This window comes from Drosophila yakuba, chromosome X (genome assembly GCF_016746365.2).
Source record: "Drosophila yakuba strain Tai18E2 chromosome X, Prin_Dyak_Tai18E2_2.1, whole genome shotgun sequence".
Lineage (NCBI taxonomy): Eukaryota > Metazoa > Arthropoda > Insecta > Diptera > Drosophilidae > Drosophila > Drosophila yakuba.
The window spans coordinates 9641496-9664190 of record NC_052526.2 but is presented as its reverse complement, the minus strand read 5'-3'; the positions used below and the strand labels follow the sequence as shown (position 1 = coordinate 9664190).

The window sequence follows — 22695 nt, the reverse complement described above, 5'->3', positions numbered from 1 at the left end:
GCTTTTATAGCAAAAACAAAAAAAAAAAAATGAAAGAGCAACCAAAAAAATAACAGCCTAAAGGGGGAGTGTACTGTACGCCCACTCAGCCATTTGCAATTGAATATTTATTTGCATTGCCAGTTGTGCTTAGGTTTGGTGTTGGGTGTGGCGCAACTAAAAAATTATTACGCATACGCAGCGTGGTCCGCAGTGGAGCGAACTAGCGACTCAAATCGTATGGAAGGTATCTACTTAATCAGCAAAGTGTGACCGGAGTTTCGGCAGGCAATCTATTAAATTAACTAAATTCACGTTTTACATTGACTAATTAAATTCTGTCCATTAATTTTGAACACAATTGTAAACAACTGTATTTGATCCTTTCAAGCGTTCGTAAGTTGCCAATTTCTGAAGATTTTTATGAAATGTATATGGTTTTTCCAGCTGTATGCCTATCATATGAAACGAAATTGATTCTCCTGCAACTTCCTGTGCCCTGGTCACACCAATTACGTGTCATCCGGCAGCTCGAATTTAGAGGTAGAGGACAGTTGGAAGTGGTGCAGCACCACTTAGCCAACCACCCACCCGATGGCCGATGCAAAAGGCAAGCTAATAAAATGTACTTTATGCCTGAACGTGCGTTGACTGTGAACTCGTTCTCGCAAAAGGGGGGAGAAAGTGGTGAAAGGGGAGAAAGGGCCACATCTCCTGTTTCGCTCGCATCACGCGGCTGCCTAATTATAATTTTGCATTCTGCTGCCGCATGCAAAATTCATGGACGCGAAAAGTGCGGGGCACGGCTGTCATTCCAATGCTGCCCACCGAATGTTAGCATAAAACTTGACAACATTCGGGGTCAACTTGGGCCGGGGGTCAAAGGTTGATCAAGGCGAACACATCAACGTTAAGCGTTTTATGGCCAAAATGTGCGTTCCATTTGTGCAGACCACTCTCCGGCTTTTTCCTCGTTTCTTACTGTTTTTTTTTTTTGTTTTTGCGCTGATTCGCGCAACTTTCAGTGCCACATCCACTTCCGTTGGCTGGCTGCCGTTTCCCTTTTTTCTGCAAATGTTGCAAATCTTCGCGAAAAACTTGTCGTAAAAATATTTCCATCAGCCAAAATAAAGCAGGAGCAATGTGGATGTGGATGAAGATGGAGCTGCAAGGACCAAAAACGAGCAGAAGGCGGCAGGATTTCCACGGGCACGGTTGTATGGGTGTATGGAGGCATGGGGGCATGGGGGCATGGGGGCAGATAAGCAGAGTGTAGCTCGCCAGTTTTCGCAATGAAGCAATGAAACTGGCAATAAACAAATGGCACAAACGGCAACGGATGTGCAAAAAGGAAGCAGAGAGCAAAAAAAGAGCCGGCAAAAACACACACAAAATGAATTGCCAACGAAAAGGGAAGCAAAACTGCAGTTACCCTTATAAAATAGATATATTGAAATAATAGCTTAATTTATAATAATTAAATACCTGCTTAAATATGTAATTTTGTTTATTATTTAGTGGCCTTCAAAAGGCCTTGAAATATTAATAACAATATTTACAAAGCAGGCATACTAAATTTAGCGACACGAACTTTCAAATTTTGGCCATCATAAGTTATGAATGCTGTGGATCTGATAAGTTATACTGTATGCAGGGGCAAAATTGTGGCCAAATTGCCGAACAGCAAGGGCATAAAATGAAGATCCAGCTGCGATGGCGCAAAATGCCACCGGAAGACGACGTCGCGGCGCCAAAAGCAGCGCATTTCCAGTGGCATTGGTTGGTGGGGGGGAGGGGGGAGGGGTTGGTACTTTCACAGGGGGTGGCGAATTTATGAAGCATAAGCTGCATAAACATTAAGATTACATAAACGTCGACGGGAATCCTTTTCGCAGGACAACGAAACTCGGCAGCGATGAAGACGAAGATGAAGAGACCCCAAAGGAAGCACCGAAAAAAGGGGGTTAACGTGGCATTAGCGGGGCGCCAAAGGGGGTTAAACATGGTGGGTGGACAGGGGGTGTAGAGGGGTAGAGGGATTGGCAAACAGGCGACGCTTGCAACATTTTAAGTGTCGATAATTTGGTAGTGGGTAGTCGTTTCCAACTACCAAACTACCAACTTCGAGGCGTGGCCGCGCTTAAGTCTCATGCATATGCATTAATGCAGACAAGCAGACAAAGAAGGCCGTATTCCAAGCGAAAGAGACGCCACTACTACAGCAGCAGAGAGAGACAGAGAGAGAGAGAGAGAGAGAGAGAGGTTGCATTTAAGCATTTTGCATTGCAACGGCGGCATTTGCATTTCTCGGGACCGGGGCAAATTAAATAAATGTAAATTTTAGCCCACACCCAAAGGCATTTGAATCGAAATGGAAATCGGCCAAAGCAAGGGAAAGTATATACAAAAGATATATATTCAGAGATCTGATATGGTGGCTCGACTTTAGAAATTGCATGATCACTGGTCGAAAAGAATCAAACTTGTACCTAGGAATTAAATACTGAAAAACGGGTGTCGGTGAGCTCAGCAATATTGAAATACCGCCCCACTTTCGCCGGACACATCTGGTCCGTGCCCGGAAAACCCGGAGACCCAGTGAAAAGGCACTGACGTACATACATGGAGGTGAAGCCACCAGCGAAATCAGGGAATGCAATGCGATGTCGAAGGAGCCATGTGTAATGGCCTTGGGTGCTTTTTTCGGTGGAATGTGGATGTGGAATGGAGGATTGCAGATTGCGAAATGGGGCATGGTGAATGGGAGACGGGGGTGGATGGCGGTGAATGGTGGTGGGCAGTGGGATGAGCAGCGTCAGTTGCTACGTGATTTGTTTGCCAAATTGTGGCAAATGTGCGAATGTATCTGCAACTCAATTAGTGCAGCAGTAGCGATGCGGTGATGTGAACACCACCCACAAACCAACAAACCAGCCAACGAACCAACCAGCACCCACTGCCTTTGCTTTATTGAGTTTGCATGACCCTAATTTAAAGATGATTTAAAATTCCCGCAGCGAAATTAACCAAACATCGGGAAAAGAGGTTACAGGGGGGGTGGCGCTGAATTCGACGTGGGATTTATTGCCAGCCGGCATTGGACGCTAATGCGGCGCATTTATCATGGACATGGCTCCGACTCCGAGGACTCCGAGGATTCCGAGGACTCTGCGATGGCGACGCAGCGCTAATGGTCGCCACTTGGCCAACATAAATTATGCTTAATCAGGAGGCAACAACACCGCCACCGTCAACGCCGCCAAGGGGATCAAGAGGAGCGGGCGGAAATCTTTTAATCAAAACAACAAGCAGATACATGGCCAACCGCCAGATACAGATACAAATTCAAAGATCCTGGGGCAGAACGAAAGCCAGCATTCAAATTGATAAGGAGGCGATGATGTATGCGGTGAGTGATCCCACGACTTCTGAATAGGACAGGAAAAATGTGAAAGGGGGTTTCAGCATTTGGATACTCAGTTAATTAGGTTTAAGTACGAGGCCATTGAGCAGGTTTATCTGAATGCGACTTTAAAGGATACAAATGAGATATATGAAACTTACCATTTGCTTTTTATCATTGTTTAATTCAAACGATGTAGAAAGCAACTCGGTAAATGCACATACATATATATAATATAAATATATATAATAAGATGTAAATTCTAAAATATTATACATTGTAAATATGCATGTGCCATTTAGCATGAAAATGTATATTTCATTTGGGTTTTCTATTAATTGAATGAAATAAATTATATATTATATTTATATACTACGATAACTGTTACGAATTATTTGCGAAAATGCATACACATTTGAAGCGATTTTATTGGAGTAATCGCTGCCACCTCCTTAAAGTGGAAAATTCCGCACACGTTTCAATTACCGGTCGCCGGATTTATGCCGCGTTTGAGCCACCCAAATGGCCAACCAGCACCATCGAAATTGCCAACGCCCCTCGGCATTCTGGCATTCCGACCACATCAACAACTGAAGCCGGACCAGGAGCATGGGCAGGAGCAGGAACAGGGGCAGGAGAAGGAGCAGGAGAAGGAGCAGGAGAAGGAGCAGGAACAGGAGCAGGAGAAGGAGCAGGAACAGGAGCAGAAGCCACATAATTTGCTGACAAGCCCGCAATATCCTTGTGTGGGTCAAGCAGCAATTTGACTTTGGGTAAACTCATTGATCGACCGAACCAAATCAAATTGAGGCCAGTGAAAGACAGGATTTGCCCAGCTCCCCGTCCCCTACCCCCCTGTCCCCTGTCCATCTCAAGTTTGCCATCTATAGATGTACATTCCAAACTTCACATCGAGCAATCGCACCGCCAAGAGCAGCACCCGGTCGCCATCATATCATGTCAATCAGGAGCAGCAGCAGAAAACACTTTAGCCTCGTCTTTAGACAAGACGGCGACAGGCGATGCTGGAGGCGTTGGCATGGGTGTGGTTCCACGAGGGGGGGTAAAGCAGAGAGGGGTCACGGAGGGGGTAAAACATTAAACTAAGCTGGCAGCCAAATGGCAAACTAAGTGACGAAGCCTGCGCGAGCCATTAAGAGCATTCGTGCCCTTCCATTTCGCCACGACAAGTAACTACACAAGTAACATTGAGTTGGGCTAGGAAATACACTGATAACAAATTCCCTGGCAGTCTTAAATAATTTTGTACGACTGAAGTCGTACTAAGAGTATTGATAAACACACAAATGTTTGCTTTATGTACATGTTTTTATTTAAAAAAATATGTAAGTATAGCTATACAAAGTCAATGCTTTTAGTGACTTTAAAAATATCATTTATAAATGTAACTATTTTTTTTTAACAGATTTATGGCCGTGCATAGATGTGCCACGCCCATTGGCATCGCGAAGCGCCTTTGTTTGCTGGAAAGTATGGCTGGAAAGCAAAATAACAGACAACTGGGCGAAATTGCTCGCCGCCCGATGCGAGTACAAATGATATCATTTCCACTGGGCGTGGCCATCTGTCATGCATGCCGCCCATCAAGGACGTTGCAATGCAGTTAGTGGGTGGCGCCGAGTGGGTGGTGGTGGGTGGTTGATGGAAGTGGGTGGTTGGTGTTGGTATACACGGAAGTGTGAAAAAACTTCAACGAGAGACAGCCAACGGCGAATGGCAAAGGCAGCGTCTTGAAAGGGATGCACACAAAGGGGAGAAAGCGGGGAAAAAGCAAAGAAAGGAAATGTTAACAGCGGAAAAGCTCAACTGGAAAGACTGAGCAGACTGCGAAGACTGAAAAGAATGGAATGGCATTGAGGAGCGAGTGGAGAAAGGGCACAAGTTTCGGAATGCAGTCAGCGCATTCCTTAAATGCCTGCACTGGCCACAAGTCAGCAGAAAAAAGCACTTTTCCGCGGTTAAATGCCAACGCGAAATGTATTTACCAAAATTACCATTTAAAAGAAGGCTTCTAAACGAATAATAGGTGCAGCATGACAAAAAAAGAGACTCTAAGCTTATAAGTATGCCCTTTCAAGTAAGACAGTGTTATAGTAATGGCAGCTATAAATCTAATGTTCAGATGTAGTAGGTATGTGCTAGTCGAGCCTCTCGTCTATAGCCAATCTATAGCCTTCTGCCGATATTGGCTCCATAGATCAGGCCGTCTGAAAAAAGAAATCCCCAAACGCACTTTGATATCCAGTCCTACTGATACTGGATGAAAAATGAATAAATATACCGAGGTCCACTTCAGTCCACACCGGACACCTTCGCTGCGGTGTCCTGGACCAGAGAACCTGTTCCCCGGATTCTATTCGATTCGATTGGATTCGAGAGGCGACTCGACCGTCGTCCTTTGAATGTGGTGGCCCCACGGGTGCGCTTTCATTGGGCAATTTATGAACGCGTTTTGGCCTTTTGCCGGAGTTTGTTTTGGGTTTTGTTTGCGTTATCTTTGCGCAGCTTGCCAAAGCGAGTTTGGGCAAAAAATGAAATAATGCCCGGCCACACCCTAACCAAAACGCCACCGATCTCCCAGTTGCATATTTAGTCCAACAATATACTAGCACTTGAGTTCAAATGACTTTAACAAAGTTGCGCATGTTATAAAATCTTACATTTTAAATTAGTAATGCCATAAAACGAACTAAGCACATGAATTTGCTACAATCATCAGCAAACTTGTGATTAAATGTAAAGCCACTTAAATTATTCATATGGATTGAAGCAAAAGCCATTAAAAACGCATGGATTTAACAGCCTTAAAGATCCGATCTTCATGTGCCACTCCAGGGCATTTGTGCTTCGTTCATCGGGATTTGCTACGCACTCGAGTTATTTTCCTTTTTTTTTTTGCCCTTTTGGCGAATTCCTGGAAACAAAGTAATTTATAGCTGGGAATTTTGTGCGCCGCTGCCAAGGCAACAAAATGGAATTGGCGATGGGTAACAGCACGAGAGAATGAACAGGAATCGGAGAAATGGAGACAAAGCGAAATGAGAAATGGAGAAATGGGGAGAATGAGGAGAATTGGAGAAAAGTGGGTGTGCAGATGGGGGGAAATAGAGAGAGAGCGCACGTAAATTGCGGATGACAGTTGAGGCGATGTCGCAGAGGGCGCGTTTTAATTACGACAGATTTATTTATTGCGCATACGACGCGTTGCCCGAGGGACTGCAGGACTGCAGGACTGCAGGATTGCAAAACGGCAAAACTGCAGGACTGCACCTCCGCATCTCGGCACTGAAAAGTGCAGCGGCTAATTTGCAATGAACGTCAACTGGCCTTCGGTACGCACAGCTCACCAGCTCACCAGCTCACCAGCTTACCAGGTCGCCAGCTCACCGGGAGAGTACAGGATGCACAGGACTCCCGGAACTCGCAGGACTCGCCCCACGACTCACCCGGCCATATCCAAGGCGATAAATTCTCATTAAAATGAGACTGGCAAAGGTGTCCTGCTCCTGCTGCTCTTGCTGCTCCTGCAGCTCCTGCGAAAAGCTGGAACCGAAGCTTGTTAGCGGGCCAAGCGCTAAAAGTGTAATTAAAATTTAATTCCTCGCTGGCAAAGCGAACAGAGACGCAGATGACTTTGCCTGGCATATCGGATTAATCATCCTTCTTCTTTTACGATTTTCCCCTCAATGCAGTAAGTGATAGGCATTTTGTTAACTACTTATATGGACTAATATTAGAGCTTAACTAAGCAAACCAACTTTCAGTTTTTCAATTGACTCCGCAATGTTTTAGGAGTTAAATGATAATCTTCAATTTTTAACAAATATTAAATGATTTTTAATTGAGTTGTTGCCAAAATGTTTCGTTCATGGTTGCAATGATTTTTTACAGAAAGTAAAATGAACACTTTTTCCACCACTTTCCAAGTGTGCAACTAAAACTTTGTAGCTTTTCAATTCACAAAAGAAAGCTTTTTGAAAACAACTTAGATGAGAAGAAGAAAATGTTGCCGAAAAATCTGTTGGCAGTGAAGAAATACCGAAGAGCAAGCACGTTAACAGGAAAAGGCAAGAGGCTATGTAAGCATGGCAATTAAAATTTAATAAAATTTAATGAAAGTTGATGAAACAAATCAAAAGCAAATTGTAAATAGCCCACGGCGCTCATTGGCCAGGCCAAAAACTTAGATAAAGTGGCCGAATGGCCATAGTCGAGGCGTTGGACACCCTTTAAATGGAAAACATTTGGCAGGACGACTGGCTGAGCTGGGAAAACTGGGAAAACTGAGCTGGGCGAGAAAACTTTATCGATCGCCACCTAGTGGCCAATAACCAAATAAGAGCAGCTTGGTGTACCATACAACTTTGCCGGCCTGTTGTTCTGCTTCAAACAAATCTCAATAATTGTGCCCTGGAGTTGTAAACGCCATTGCACCACCTACTACCACAATCATACCTATATATATATATACATATATATATATATATATATATATACATAACTGTACATTTGTACGGATACATGTATTCCATATAGGTGGACACTGCTCACACTCCCAAATGGCCGATAAATTGATTTATGTGCTTGTTTGTCAGTTGAACTGCAACTTGTGCATAAATTTCAAATTGCCATTGCCACTGCCTACCGCATGCGGTGCACCGCCCCCAAATCACACACACACACACACACCGACACACACACACACCGGCACACACACACACACACACGCACATGTGTGGAAAAGTTAGTTCACTCCAAATATGAGCAGGCCTTTCGACCACCATGCTGACCTCTATTTGCATGGGGCGAAAATTAAATACGATTGCCGCAAAGTTTTCCTCGCTCGCTTAGAACAAATATGCCCGGGCAAATGGTAAATGTAGTGGGTAACCAGCTTGCCGGGCAAATTGTTTCCACAAGTTTTCATGTTAGCTCCGTGCTCTGCAACTTTTGCCGAGCATCTTCATAAATATTTTGAGTTCCTGTCCCGGATACCGAACAAAGTCGCTGTCAAGAAAGTGGCAGGTGCAAGCTACACCCGAAACACAAAATACTTCAACAACAGCGAACTACAGCTGATAAATACCCGAGGAACTAAACTTCAAAGCCCGGGTATTCCAATCATATTAATACTAACGACAAAGTGTGCTCCCTCAAGATTATTTATTCTCAAGTCAAATATTTTGGTTGCATAAAAATGTTTTCACTTCACCCCCTTTTGTGTGAGTTGCCAATTTGTTAATTAATTATTATAATTGGAAAAAGAAAATGGCATAGATACTATTTATTCATAGTCGTATTCATAGTCAACTCAATGTGGTTAGAAAGAACTTTTCGTTCCTCTCAAACATTACTTTATAGAGAATTATATTATATATAAATTAAATCTATTAAATCTACCAACTCATCGTTTTTATATTATTAATCTATAGTATCTGCTAAAATAAGTAAGTAAAGTATATGTAAAGCGATGACTTAAGGTGGTGTGATTTATACAAATTAAAGGTTATCTAAGGTATGTATTATGTATTTCCCCCCCTTCCGCTGACCAAAGGTGTTTGTTTTGCGATCAGCATATGCATGATATATAATTATATATATGTATATATGGTGTTTCAGCTTCGCAGAAGGAGATTCGCCGATTGGGGGGCATTGGAATCCCGCAGAGATTGTCGTGTAACCCCAACAATGGGATTACATGCCGAAACCCGATTCCCAGACCACCTGTTTGTCGTTGTCCTTGTCTATCTCTATGGATCCCTTATCCTTTATCCCATTTCCCATTACCCATTTTCTCGCCCACTTTCCCCGTCTTCGAGTGGTACTACAACAATTTCCATTTAAGCCATTTTCATGGTTGCTTCGGTGGGTGGCACGTGCCACGCCCCCTGCGGCTTGAAGCGCTGTCAACGCCCCAAAAGCAATAATAATACCTGTAAGCTGGGAAAATTACTGGCAGGATGGTGTTGTGGTTTCACTATTTGTATGTGAGCTTAATCAAATGCTAGCTGGAAGCTACAGCTACAGATCTCTGAGTGCAGGAAATTCATCAAACTAATTTATCAAAATCGTTGGCATTCAAGGAAATTAATTTTCTTAGTGATTTTCTCCACAGGTAACGTCTCATTTCAATACGCATGCATTTGTTCGTTTTAAAATAACATTTTAAAATTGTGTTGTTGCTAATCAACATTTAAATACGTTATTTATTGGAAAGAAATCAATTCAATTATTAGTTCCCTTTGTCATGTCTTTGTAAACGCATTTTCGTAGCAATTTGAGTATACCCAAGGGGTATTCTATCTGCATAACAATTAGCTCTCTATTGTTCCCCTCACTCTTTTTTTTTGTTGTATTATCCAAGTTAATCGATTAATTATCAATGCTGAAATTGTACGTTCACTTTGCTTATGTGGTTGCTACCGACTACATGTGTTCAATGCCCCAGAGACAAATCGTCTCCCGAAACAACAAAAACTTGTCGTGTTGAACAGGCAGGTGCTCATATGGTATCCTTTTTACGTCCTGCCGCCCCCCTCGCCGCCCGCATGGTTAAGTAACAAAAAGAAGATCCAAAGTGCAGCGCACCACATGCTAAAAAGTACATACACTTGGCCTGTGCACTCAAAAAAATGGGTCATAATTTTTAACTTTCATAAGTAGCTTTTACACTAAAGCTGGTACTTCAAAAAATATTTTTTGATTAAAGTGGGTTATGCCTTTTCAATAAAGTACAATTTCTTTAAATTTTCTGTTAACTACGTTCAGATTTTTCTGAGTGCACCAGCAGCTGCGTCAGTGCAAGGTAGATACTCCTACTTTCCAAAGACCCAGTAACAAAACGCATAAATGTGCACAAAGGCAGTTGGCGCACACGTACAGCTGCGGGCACAAAAATAGTTATTGAACCATAACAAAAAAGAGTTCTTATGTACTATAAAACTGTTTTTAAAAGCATTATTTATAAGAGTGGTTTACCATGGCATTGGTTAATATATACAAAAGGTAGAATGGTTATGTTGGCAATTTTAACAGTTTCGCAAGCTATTACATAAGTATTTTGTAATTATGAAAATTGCTTTATCCTTTTGGCAGCGACTGTCTCGGTTACATGTGTGCACAGCAGCCATCTCGCTCGCACCAGCTGGCCATCTCTATCGCACTCCGGCTCTTAGCAACTTTTGGCCTTGTTTGGCCTCGTGGGACCAACTTCAATTCAAAGCGAACAAACTAATTTCCTATGCAAATTGAATGGCAGTCAAGTGTGCGAAGTTCGAGATACATTTGCAGCAAATGCTTTTAAAAACAACCCACAGACCACCACACACACACACCCACACACATACAAATGCAAGCAGGCACACAGATACAGTTGGAGCAGCAAGTGTGTCAGGTTGTGCAATGGTCCTGGATTTGCGGAAGGATAGCTCCCGAACCAGGCTGCCTCCGCCGATCCTTGCCTTGGCTATGTAATTTACTTTTCATTTTAATTACCCAGTGGTTAGTGCAAATTAATTGCCACCCGGCACCACTTTGCAGCACTAACACCACTAGCACCACTAGCACCACCAGCACCACCAGCACCGCCGCCATCGCACACTCATCCAATCAACTGACGCCGAGGGTCCTGTGCGGCAAGCCAAATTGTTATTGTCCTGGCAAATATTTCGACTAGCGAATTACAATACAATAACAATTGACTCGCGGCAATTGGCAATCGGTGCTGTGTTAGTGGAACACTTGGAGAAAAGACCCACTTATCTGGAACTCTAAAAAATGTTTAACTGCAAATTAAAGGGCTTCCTCAATTCATATGGATTTTCCATATATATCTTTCAACCAAAATTAAATCCTTCTATATTATATAAATAAGAATTGGTTACATTTATAGGCTTTTCAAATGCTTTTTCGTTTCGCACAGTGCACGATTTTGTCGACGCTAATTAAATGAGTGCCGAAATCCGATATGCGGTATAATCGATATGCAATTCTGAGTTTTGTTATTGAAATGTGCAGTGTTTTCAACGAAGAGTGCAAATAAGTGTGCAAGTTTCTTTGAACGTTGAATATTGGCCCAGTTTTGGCTTCAGATGGTAACAAAAACATTTATTGGCCATCTTGTTAAGGTTTTGTACACCTTGTAATTGTATTTACTAGAAAACACAGCTTTTGTATAAGACGCGGCTGATATTCAGGTGCTTAAAGTACGAGCAAATAGATGTTTCTATCTACTTCTATGTACTTTCTACCATAATAAAGGCAAAAGCACTCGCATAATGCCCTTAAAAGGCACATTCGAGTGTATGTCGCACTGTCATCCACCGTAATTGCAGGACAATCCGCGGAGCGGGATTGGCAGGATTAGGAGCAGGAGGAGCAGGAGGAGCAGGAGCACTCCGTAGGCACTTGGGAATTCCCGGCAGATAATCCGGCCCACGATGACAAGTGGCTGAGTGCGTGGCCCGCGTGGAAATGAAACTCATTCGTCATTCGTCATATCATTGCTCATACGCAACGTGGGCAGGCTAACTGAGCCAAATGGGGCTCTACACGTACGTGGCGCCCCGACTTTTGTACTCCATATAACCCATATAGCCATATATACCATACTTCCATTCTGGCTTTATTGTTTTTGTTTGGTGCAGCTATAGCAGCATTTATGATGCTTTGATATATCGAAATGGCAGGAAGCCAAATACAGGCGAACGAACATGGGACAAGTTTTTTCCTTTGTCGTTGCCATGACAAACATTCGCCGTCAGTTGACAGTCATAAAATCAAATGCACACACACACACACACACACACACAATGCACACACACACAGACACAACATACACACACACATACACTTATACTACAAAGGAGCTGGGCGTGACAGCTGCTGCCACGCCCCTCGCCTCGCCACTATATTGCCGCCCCCCATCTGGGGCTTATGCAGCTCAAATATTTTTGCAACAATTTCGTTTCGTTTGCTGGGTAAATTTACTTTCAGTTATGCGGCCATTTTCCAACAAGAAACTTTTTGATTTTATTTCATTTCGTTTCGTTTCGTTTCGCTTCAACTGTAGCACTCTCCCATAGCCGCCGCTCGTTCTGTCTCCCTTCTATTTACTCGCCGTCTCTTTCGCGTGGCTCCTCTACATCTGCGATGGTCGCCAAAATGCTGAAGAACTGGCCAACTGGGCAACTGGGCAACTGGGCAACTTGGTAACGGGCTGACAACCTCTAATTGATTGACGGAGATGTGGCTGTCACTAGAGGCATAATTAAAAGCACATTTATTTCAATTTCCACGCTCAAGTAGTTTGGTTTCGGTTTCAATCGCCTCCCGGCCTTCGGTATTACTTTATTGGCAGCCGCTCTTGAGTCACAGGACACAAGACATTGACCCACGAAATGTACTCCAAAGAATAAATTGTAATTTAAACTTTACAGTGCAGAGATATAATCATAGAGCATGTTAATATATAAAATATATAAAGTAAATAAATTTTAAAGTAAATAATAATAAAGTAAATATGTAAAAATTAACTTCAATACTTATTTAACAGGTGACATTGAACATGAAACATTGAATTTGCCACATTGAATTTGCAACATTAAACTTGCAACATTAAACTTGCAACATTACATTTGCAACATTGAATTTGCTACATTAAACTTACAACATTGAATTTGCAACATTGAATTTGCTACATTAAACTTGCAACATTAAATTTGCAACATTGAATTTGCAACATTGAATGTGTAACAATGAATTTGCAACATTGAAACATGGGTAACATTCAACGCAAAACAGTAAACATATCAAAAGTTATTTTTCATACATTGTAATTTACTTAATTTACATAATTCATGTAATGTAAAATCAATTTCGTCCACCAACACTTACAATTCCCAATCAGTTCTGACTCAATCCTCATGGCATAGCCGCTCTGACAGCTCGTAAATCTGTTGACCGGAAGTGATGATGTGTTAGTAAAAGTAGTAGTTTGTGAGTTGGTGTGTGTGATAGTGGTTCCAGAGGCCATGTGGGCATCTCGTCGTCATTCTGGATGCAGTGCATCATGGACCTGACCAGGTATGTTCCACACTTTATTTATTTATTAAATTATATATTTATGTTCACGTGCCATTGACTAAACCCCCTTCCATTGGCTAACCATCTCCTTTTTTTGGCCACTAATTGTAATTGGAAAATGTATTTTAAGCGTCTGCGAATAATTGCGCATTAATCAATTGCGGGCTGAGACAAAACCAGGCAACTGACAGCATTACTTTGGCTTTGACGTCATAACCAGGCATCATAATTAGTCGCAGAAGCGCTGAAAATGAGGGGTGCAAAAAGGGGTGCCTAATTAGTTTGATTAAACAGCGCAGGGCTTCGTGACTTAAATTGGTGACTGTCTCCTTGACCAAGGGAATAAATGCCGTCATTCAATTGCCGCTGCATCGCTGCCAGATTATCAAATCAGAATTGCTAGCCATTATCAAAGGACCAATGGACCAATGGAGCAATGGACAAAAGGACGAGGTGGCGGGCAAAACCTAATTAGAGCGCTTAAAACGTTAGCTTTATTGCTGCCGATGTCATAATGAGCCGGAAATGAGTTCGTGTGTCCATGTACTTACTGTACCCACGCCACACCACCATGCCACCATTTTCCATTGGCATTTCCTTTTCGGCTGACAAAGAGTTTGCCGCTTGTCATTTATGATTAAAAATTGGCTCGGCACCCGGACATAATGGAAGGGGTTCGGTGCACTCACAGAAATTATGGTACTCATAATTAAATATTCAATATTTATTGCTTTCGCCATTATTGCACTTAAACTATACATTTCGGATGCAGTATTTCAATATTAAGAACTACGTTTAGTTATTTCTAAAACATAAAACGCTATTCACATTCGTAATATTGTGCTGAGTGCATCCAAAATTTTGCACAGTGCAGTCTAATGTGTCGCCAAGTCAATTGGGGCAGGAAAAGCGGGAAAGCGGAAGAGCAACTCCAGCCAGCGAGTGAAATTTCTATTCTCCGCTCTCTATTCTCTTCTCGTCGCTGCCTTTTCTTTTGGAAATTTCCTTTATTATTGCATTAGTTGCCTGCTATTGTTGTTGTTGTTGCTGTTGTTGTTTGTGTTGCTGCAGTGCCAGTTAATAGAAAAATCTGCAGCCCAGCAAAGACTTTCAAAGTTTTCCCCAGAATCACCAACCCGCCCATCGCTTTTCCCTTGCAATTGCGCTTTTCTTTGCCAGCGAGTGTGTTTCATAATTTAGACCAGCTTGTCGCTGCCGCTTTTCCCTGTTTTCCCTGTCTCCCCGTTTTCCCATTTCTCGGCAATTTTGATTGTACAAGTACATGGCCCACCGCCTTTTCCCCCACCCTCTTTTTCGAGTTGAGTTAAGTTGATTTTCCTTTTCTCTCCGGCTTTTCTTTTCTTTTCTTTTCTTCTAGTGCCTTTTATTCGCCTAACTATTTTGCTCTATTTTTCACTACCCTGATCTCTGTGTTTTGTGTGTGGCGCAGCGTGAAATTGAATTAGGTCAATGCGTCAGGCAAAAGTGCCAAAATATATATAAATCGAGAAACTACAAAGTGCAAAGCGGGAAAATTCCATGAGGGGAAATTCGCCAAGTACCAGCGAGCAGTAAATGAAATATGCTTCGACCCCAAACAACCAAAATAATAAACGTATAATGAAAGTATGCAATAAGAAAGTTTCAAGTGAAAGTGAGACGGCCACAGCTGATGAAAAGCGCAACAAAGTGCAGTGGAAAACTTGCATTTCCCGAACCGGGAAATCGGGCAACTTTGTTTTCGGCTGGGGAAAATGTAAGGTCCCCAAAGAATCTTATTGGCAATCGTGGGAGAATTCAGTTGGATACAAACTACTTTGCTCGTCCCAAGCTGTTAAATCTTCAAATACTAAATATTTTATTAGTTGTTTCCTTTCGATTGCATTATAAACTTAACTTTCTACATTATTCAATTAATCTTTTAATGGGCTAAGTATAAATACTGCCATGTGCCGGTAAAGTATTGCCATGCATAATATTTGGCGAGTAAATTGAATGTTGTACAAATTTCTAGGCCAACAAAGTGCTATTCCCCAGCTTAATTAAATCCACAAATCATAGCCCAAAGCTGCTGTTTTGGGGGCTTTTTCAATTATCCTTCATGATTGATTTTCCCAGCATATTTATGCGATCAACGCCGCTGGGGACTCGCCTAGTTTTTTGCCGGGTAATTAACTTTGCGCTGAAATCCCGAAAACAAATTGAATTCCGAGACAATTCCCCGGCCGGCGCAGCCATAAGCATCCACAACAGGCGATCCCATCCGATGGGCCACTACCATATGTACTACTATACTACTATGTATATGGCGGAGGTGCTAGGTGTGCCACTAGCCAAATGGCAACTAAATCATAATGGCGACAGCAACTGCTGTCGTTTCAGCTTGTTTCAGTTCTGTTCAGTTCAGTTCAGTTCAGTTCGGTTCAGTTGGCTTCAGAGCAACGACAACGACAACGACAACTCAGGCCATTAACAACTTCAAATTATTTCGCATAATTTATTGGCCGACATGAGCCCGAAAGTATGCCAAGCGGCAGCGCAACGAGAATCCAGTACATGGCAAAAAAAAAAAAAAAAACTCCAACAAAACATCAATTACACAATTACACCGGACGAAAATGCAACCAGTGCTATATATACGTATTTGTAGTACAACATAAATATTAGGCACTAAAGGTGTTTAAAAGTGTGCAATAATAAGATTGCATAGTGAAATGTCTTTTATTTCGTAGAGCTTACTTTTGGCCATATTTGCCATAGGCCAATTTATTTTGTATTTATGCATTTGTATTTCTCTCTGTGCAGAAGCAACATTGTTCGTATTTTAATGCAAAAAGCGCGAATCGGGTGCCGTGCTTATTAATTGAATTTGCGCCCTAATAAGTACGTTGGGAGAACCGCCTTTGTGGCAAAACTGGGCGTGGCATGCATAAAATGCATAATTAACACGACAAGTGGAATTTATTGGCATACATTCATAGCCATAGCCATATATGTACATATATATATATATATATATATATATATATATACAACCATAGCCAAACATGTTTGTAAAATCGTATCCATAAAGGCAGACAAGCTGCGTTCTTTGCATCGTTTGCATCCTTTGCCAACGATGAATTTCGATTTGGCGATATTTTTCCAACAATTTGAATTTAATTTGAGCCAATATTTTGATTACTGAAATGGATTTCTGGCACTTTGCGGTTGCCGTTGCACAATCAATATTATTATTTTTTTTTTGTTGTATCCGTTGCAATTGCAATTGCATTTGCACCGCCTGCCTGGCGAAATGCCGCCAGTTGCACTTTAATTAAAATTAAACCTTCGGAGACCATCATCACGTAGTTTTCCCAGCTCAAAAGGAGCATTCACATCATTATCGTCGTCGTTGGAAACTCATTTCCATCATCATAGCCGGGCAATCGAGAAGGAAAACCTTCAGATGGTTTTATTTAATTTTCTCACATTTTTACTTACTACCTGAAGTACATTTAAGTAGGGGTAAAAACAATCTCTTTTGATGTATTTATATAAAATGTATAATTGAAAAATAAAATTAAAATAAACTAAATTATTTATTTATATATATTTACAATTAATGGTAGATTCTTAATCGCCACTACATATGCAATTTATACTCGTAGGTGGATAATTAAAGTGGAATTGCACATTATGTATAGATTATCTAAATTGAATAATCTGAAATATGTTTAAATCGATTGGCGATGCATTTAAAGCATTTAACCTATGCAAATTTAATGTTTACTCAATATTAAGTGAGTTATTCATTAGGTGTATGCTTTTAGATAATATTTCTATAGCATGAAATCAATATTTTATTAATACTTAACCTTATTTACTAGCCCTGGGTAGTTGGCTATATATTACACGGGTAAACCTATCGATATAAAAACGAGTTGGCTATATAAGATAATGATAACTTTTTTCAGCGCCGCCCACGTGCCACGCCCACCGCTCTGACGCCCAGGCATCGGCAAATTTGCATTAAACCCACCAAGTGAGCTGAGTGGATGAGTTGGACTGGCATGTGGCTGTGGAGGCGGATGAGGTTCGGGATGAGGATGAGGATGCGGATGAGGATGCGGATGCCATCAGTATTCCACAGAACGGGATGAAGAGGACGGGCAGGTGGAGATTGGAATAAAGGTGAGGCTGTGGCTGTGGCTGTGTACCCGCGCCATAAACAAAAACTCATTAACCCAATTTCAATATTAACGCAATGAAAGTGCAGCGATGCCAGAGGCAAACAGCGCGGAACCGAGCGCCCATAAAGGGAGCTGGATCTGGAGAGGATTCCGCACATATGCACATATAGGGGCTGGGACTGGAGTGATGTGGAGTGGAGTGATGTGGAGTGGAGTGGAGTAGAGTGGAGGGGATGACGAGGAGCAGGAGAGGCCCGGTGACAAGGCGACAGTCCGATCCCAAACGTAAGCTACCCACAATAATCACTCAAAAGTACATGTCATTAATTTTCATTAAATTGCGTGAGAATTATTTGTCAACAAAGCATTTTCGTCACACATACAATATGTATGCATGGCAAATGACTGATGGCAAAAAATGCGGGGTCTTTAAATCAATCAACGAAATTTTGTCAAGAGCATAAATTACAAAAAGAAAATAACAAAAACAATAATAAAAATAAAAACAAAAACCGGCAATTGCGGAAAAGTATGTCATGCCAAAATAACGTAAATTTATAATGGCACTGCGAACATAAATCATCTGACAAACATATATAAACATACAATGTACTGGCTTAAAGTATTAGTATTTTGTATAAAAATATATATAAATGGCTTTATATTTACCCATTAATTTGGATTTGCTTTTTTCAATGTAAGTAAATTACATTAAATGTATGAATTCGTGGCTACAAGCGTTGATTTCCGTTGATTGATTGTCAAAAACTAAAAATACAAATTGCAGAAAGAAATTAGGACATCCTCTTTTACGATTCCGTTTTGGCCGCAAAAGGATGCTCCATAATTAATCAGCCGCAAGGCCAGTGCCAATCAAATGTGACCCAAAAAGAGGATGAAAATGGATCTCTATTCCACACCAGCGACGCCGCCGATTCCCCACATTTCCCAGATTTCCCAGATTCCCGAGAGCCAGATGCATCTATATATGTACGAGTATGTACGAGTATCTGACCACAGCAAAGTTTGCCAATAACTGCAAATGCAATGCATTAAGCCCGCTTCGCAGAGGGGAAAAGAGTTGAAAAGAGGGGATGGAGTTGAGAGTTGAGAGCTTTTCAGAAAAGGACCGCCCATTTTCCTGCCACTCAACGCACCTGTCGCAAAACTGACATTAAATTCACATTACAAAATTGGTTGCCTGCACTCGGCGTATCAGTTTTTGGTTACCTTGTTGCAGTCAACTTGGGGGCTTCACATTTTTCGGGAATGGTTTTGGAGCTGAAGCTGGCGATGGAGTTGGTACAAGGAGGTGGAATCCATCGATGCGCTCCACCTGCCTGAAAAAGTTTGTTTTAATGGACAAAGTTGGCTGTTGAGCGCTGAACGCTGGCCGGGATTCTGGGCAACTGGCAACTGGCAACTGGAAAACCGGAGAGCCTGCAAAACTGGAAGCTTCGCCTTGCTCTATTTGAGTTTCAAGTTGTGAGCCGCAGAGCCGAGAGGGTTTCACCAACTTTTTCCGCCAACACACAAATTAAATTATAAATCAGCGGGCGTGGCGTGGCGTGGGCGATGGTTGGGGGCGTGGCCGAGCCCCTTGCCCCATCACCTGAGCTCCTGAGTTTGGTTCGGTTTTTGGCTTAAGCTCCGGTTTACTGATCCTGGGAGGCTGGAGACTCTCGGTCTCGCATTGAGTGTTTTTCTTGCTCGTTAAATTTTACCAGGCAGCGACAACGTGGCGTATGCGTAATCTATCAGATTGAGCCACAATGGAAAGTTTGCCCCAACTGAAGAGGCAGAACTTTTGGACTGCGAACATTTCCATTTAATTTGATGGCGAAAAACTTCTGGCGGCTGCAAATAAATGTTTGGCCCACACATGAATCATCATTGAAATAATAAATTCAGCGGTTAAGAGATTGCTTATATACACATCTAGATGTATTTGAATTAAATTATTGTCGCACTGCAAACTAATGCGGAAATTATTCAGCGCAATTATCTAGTAATATTATTGCATACTTATGCAGTCACAAATTAATGACTAAAAGTGGAGGTGCATTCAAAAAGCCAGCAATTAAAGAGGCAAAGTAATGAACTGCGGGGTGAAAGGTTTTTTTGGTAAAAAATAATACGTTTTTTTTCGATAGCAACAAAAATAGTTGTCCAAAAGTGGAATGCCATACATCGTTGAATTCGTAACAAAATTCCCTATCGATCCATGTACATACTTTGAAATGCTAATTTTTTGCCATTTTTCACAAATTTTGATGATGGTACCCCTTATCGAAAATGTGAAAATTTGTTAAATTTTTTTTTTGCGAAAATCAAAAAAGTAGGGATACACATAGTTAGCTATGTTTAATAGCAGCACAAAACAGTCTTCTTTTTAGCTGTACGGCTAGTTATAACGAAAACACCGATTGAAAATACATAAATATCTGAATTTTTACACAAATTTTTTTGGTTAACATTTTTGAAACAAAAAAATAAATAAGAGTTGGTTTTCGACCCCCGTTGATGGGGCTACGTTGCCAACGGTACTTGCAGAGCCCGCCGTTCGATGTTATGCAACTGCCACGTATTGGTGGTACTTTTCGTCTGGGGTTCTTTATGTCCGCCATAGTTGTTGTTCTAGTTAGTCTGTCGATATTGTTGTTGGTGCGGCCTGTCGCTGTTGCCATGCTACCTCGAGCAACAATTTAGTCCTCTGTTGCCATTAAATGCTTGAGCTGCTTAATGAAGGAAATTAGCAACCCAGCAGGAAGAGGACGATGCAAGTTGGTGGCGGGAGGGGGGGCGTTTAAACGGAAGTCGCAATGAGCAACATCTCTAAGCCGGGCACATTGTGCTGCACTGTGCGGCAAAAAGTTGCAAGGCCTTTGCGCACTGCCACCACCCGCTACCACCTAGCCCTCTGGCATCCAACACCGGCTGCAATGTGCCACCTCGCACCACCACACCACCACACCACCGCACCACCGCACCACTGCAACTCCGCCGACCGAAGGCAACATCCAACTGGCGAGCCAGTGGAGCGTGCAAGTTATGTTTTCTTTGAAGTTCATGAAGCAAAATGTCTTAATTACTGAAATGAGATGACGACGAGACAGAAGAAAATAAAAAGGAGGCAATAACGGAGAAGTACACACAGAAAAATTTGCCGTGATAAAAAAAAGCAAAGCTTTATTAATTTTTATTGGCTAAAAGTGTGATATGATTATAAAATGCATATGCCAAAATTGGTAATGAAAATTCGTTTGTTTCGTATGTTTTTCTTCTTATTTCTTTTTTAAGTGAATCAATGCAGTTTTGTATTGTTTTGTTACTATTAATTTCTATATTTTTTATATTTTCTATTTCTATTTATAACTGTGCAGTGGGAACAGCCAGGCTAGCGACCACAAGGACTTAGCTTGTTCTAATTAATTTGTACGTTCAGGCAAAAGTACAAACCAAAAAAATGTGGCAGCCAGGAACAACAGGACTAAGTGAATCGAAGGCAGGAGGGACGAGAGGTGCAGGAGCACATATGCTGGATGTCCTGGTGCACATCCTGCGGCAATAACTCACGACCACTTTATGCGCTTAAGTGATTTCTAATGCAAACCAATTTCCGAAATCAGGCACAAGCACTTGAAGCCAAGGACATTTCCCCTTCGCCAAAGGACCCATCCTCCATCCTCCATCCTCCTGCCTCAAGCCACCCAAAACAACAGCCCCCAAAAACGTTATCCCTACGAGGAAAATCTGAAGTCAGACGGGATATGCTCGTACAGTTGATGTTGCAAGCAGATGCGGAGGGAGTGAGGAAAGAGGAATGGATCGCCTGCCAAAGGACGCGGCCTCCACTTTCGTCTATCAGGCAAATGACAGTCGCGTCCTGCCTCGTCCTTGTCCGCCCAATCACCACCCACCCACCCAACTCCTCCTGTTCCCTGTGTTTCCCGTGTCCCGCGTCCCGTGTCCCGTAGCCAGACGCTGTTTGTCTTCGACTTGGTCCCGGCTTAATATCACATGCAGAACCTACAACTCTGCACATGAAACGATGGCGCAATCTAAAAGCTGGCAGCAAAGAATTCAGATTCTGGCTCAAACGGAGCGGATGGAGTGGGTGTAAGCGGAAAGGAAATATGGCCAAAAGATGATGATGATGATGGGGATGCTTCGTTCCACAAAAACAGTCAGCGGGAAAGCGGGAAAACGACAGCAGCAGCAGGCAGCAGGCAGCGGTGGAAAATCATAAAGGAAAATATTGAATTTACTGCAAAAAATGCAAATTTTTTCCTTTGAGCCAAGCCTGAAAACTTCACTGACTGCCAAAAGTAGAGGGTACCAATGGGGGTGGTCGACTTTATCATGAATATGTAACTCTTTCAGACTATTTAACTTTTATATTTTATAATATAAAAAAATTAAAATTATTGAGTAACTAACTATACATAACTTGTACACCCTTAAAAATAAGTTGAATGGTTTTCTTAACTAGCTAAAAAACATTTCATACATAGTAGTATATATTTAATTTATTGCTTAAAATATGATTCCAAGATTTATTATGATAATAAATAGTTTACTGAGCTGTAGGGTATATTTTGGGAGTACTACTGCTGTGCGACGACCTGTTGTCAGTTGGCTCTTATTCCGGTGCAGCTTCTTCGCCGCCTCGAAGAGGACAGTGTCGTCCGTGGTCAGGATGACTGGCCGGCAGCCCACTTTGTGTCCTGCCAATCGCAGCACACTTGTGTGTAATATCGCCGCAATTTGCTGGCCAGTTCGATGCCAGCAGCCCGAGCAATAAGCCAAAAACCAGACCATGCCAATATACAAGTAAGCCGTGTGAAGGCAGCTCTTTCTCGTCCTTCCGCAAACATTACGCGCTCACCTCGCCGCCATTTGATTAAACTCGTGCTTGCGAGGGTGGATGGAAGACAAAATGTTTATGAGGGAATACCGCGAGCAATAAAATTTAATATGAGCAAATGATACGGAGATGCGGGTATGGAATGATTTGAGTCGTGGAGGCAAAGGGCC

At 42.1% G+C, this 22695-nt stretch overlaps 1 long non-coding RNA gene across 2 annotated transcripts; it reads left to right on the top strand.

The window, feature by feature from the left end:
- Nucleotides 1-13367: 13367 nt before the first annotated feature.
- On the top strand, nt 13368-22167 carry LOC26535084. 2 transcript variants are annotated; one of them, XR_001453818.2, is made up of 4 exons: nt 13368-13486; nt 17443-17659; nt 17745-17943; nt 21042-22167. It is a non-coding gene; the product is annotated as an uncharacterized LOC26535084 (long non-coding RNA). The 2 variants fall into 2 exon arrangements; XR_001453819.2 differs by having other exon boundaries at nt 17740-17943.
- The last annotated feature ends 528 nt before the right edge of the window (nt 22168-22695 follow it).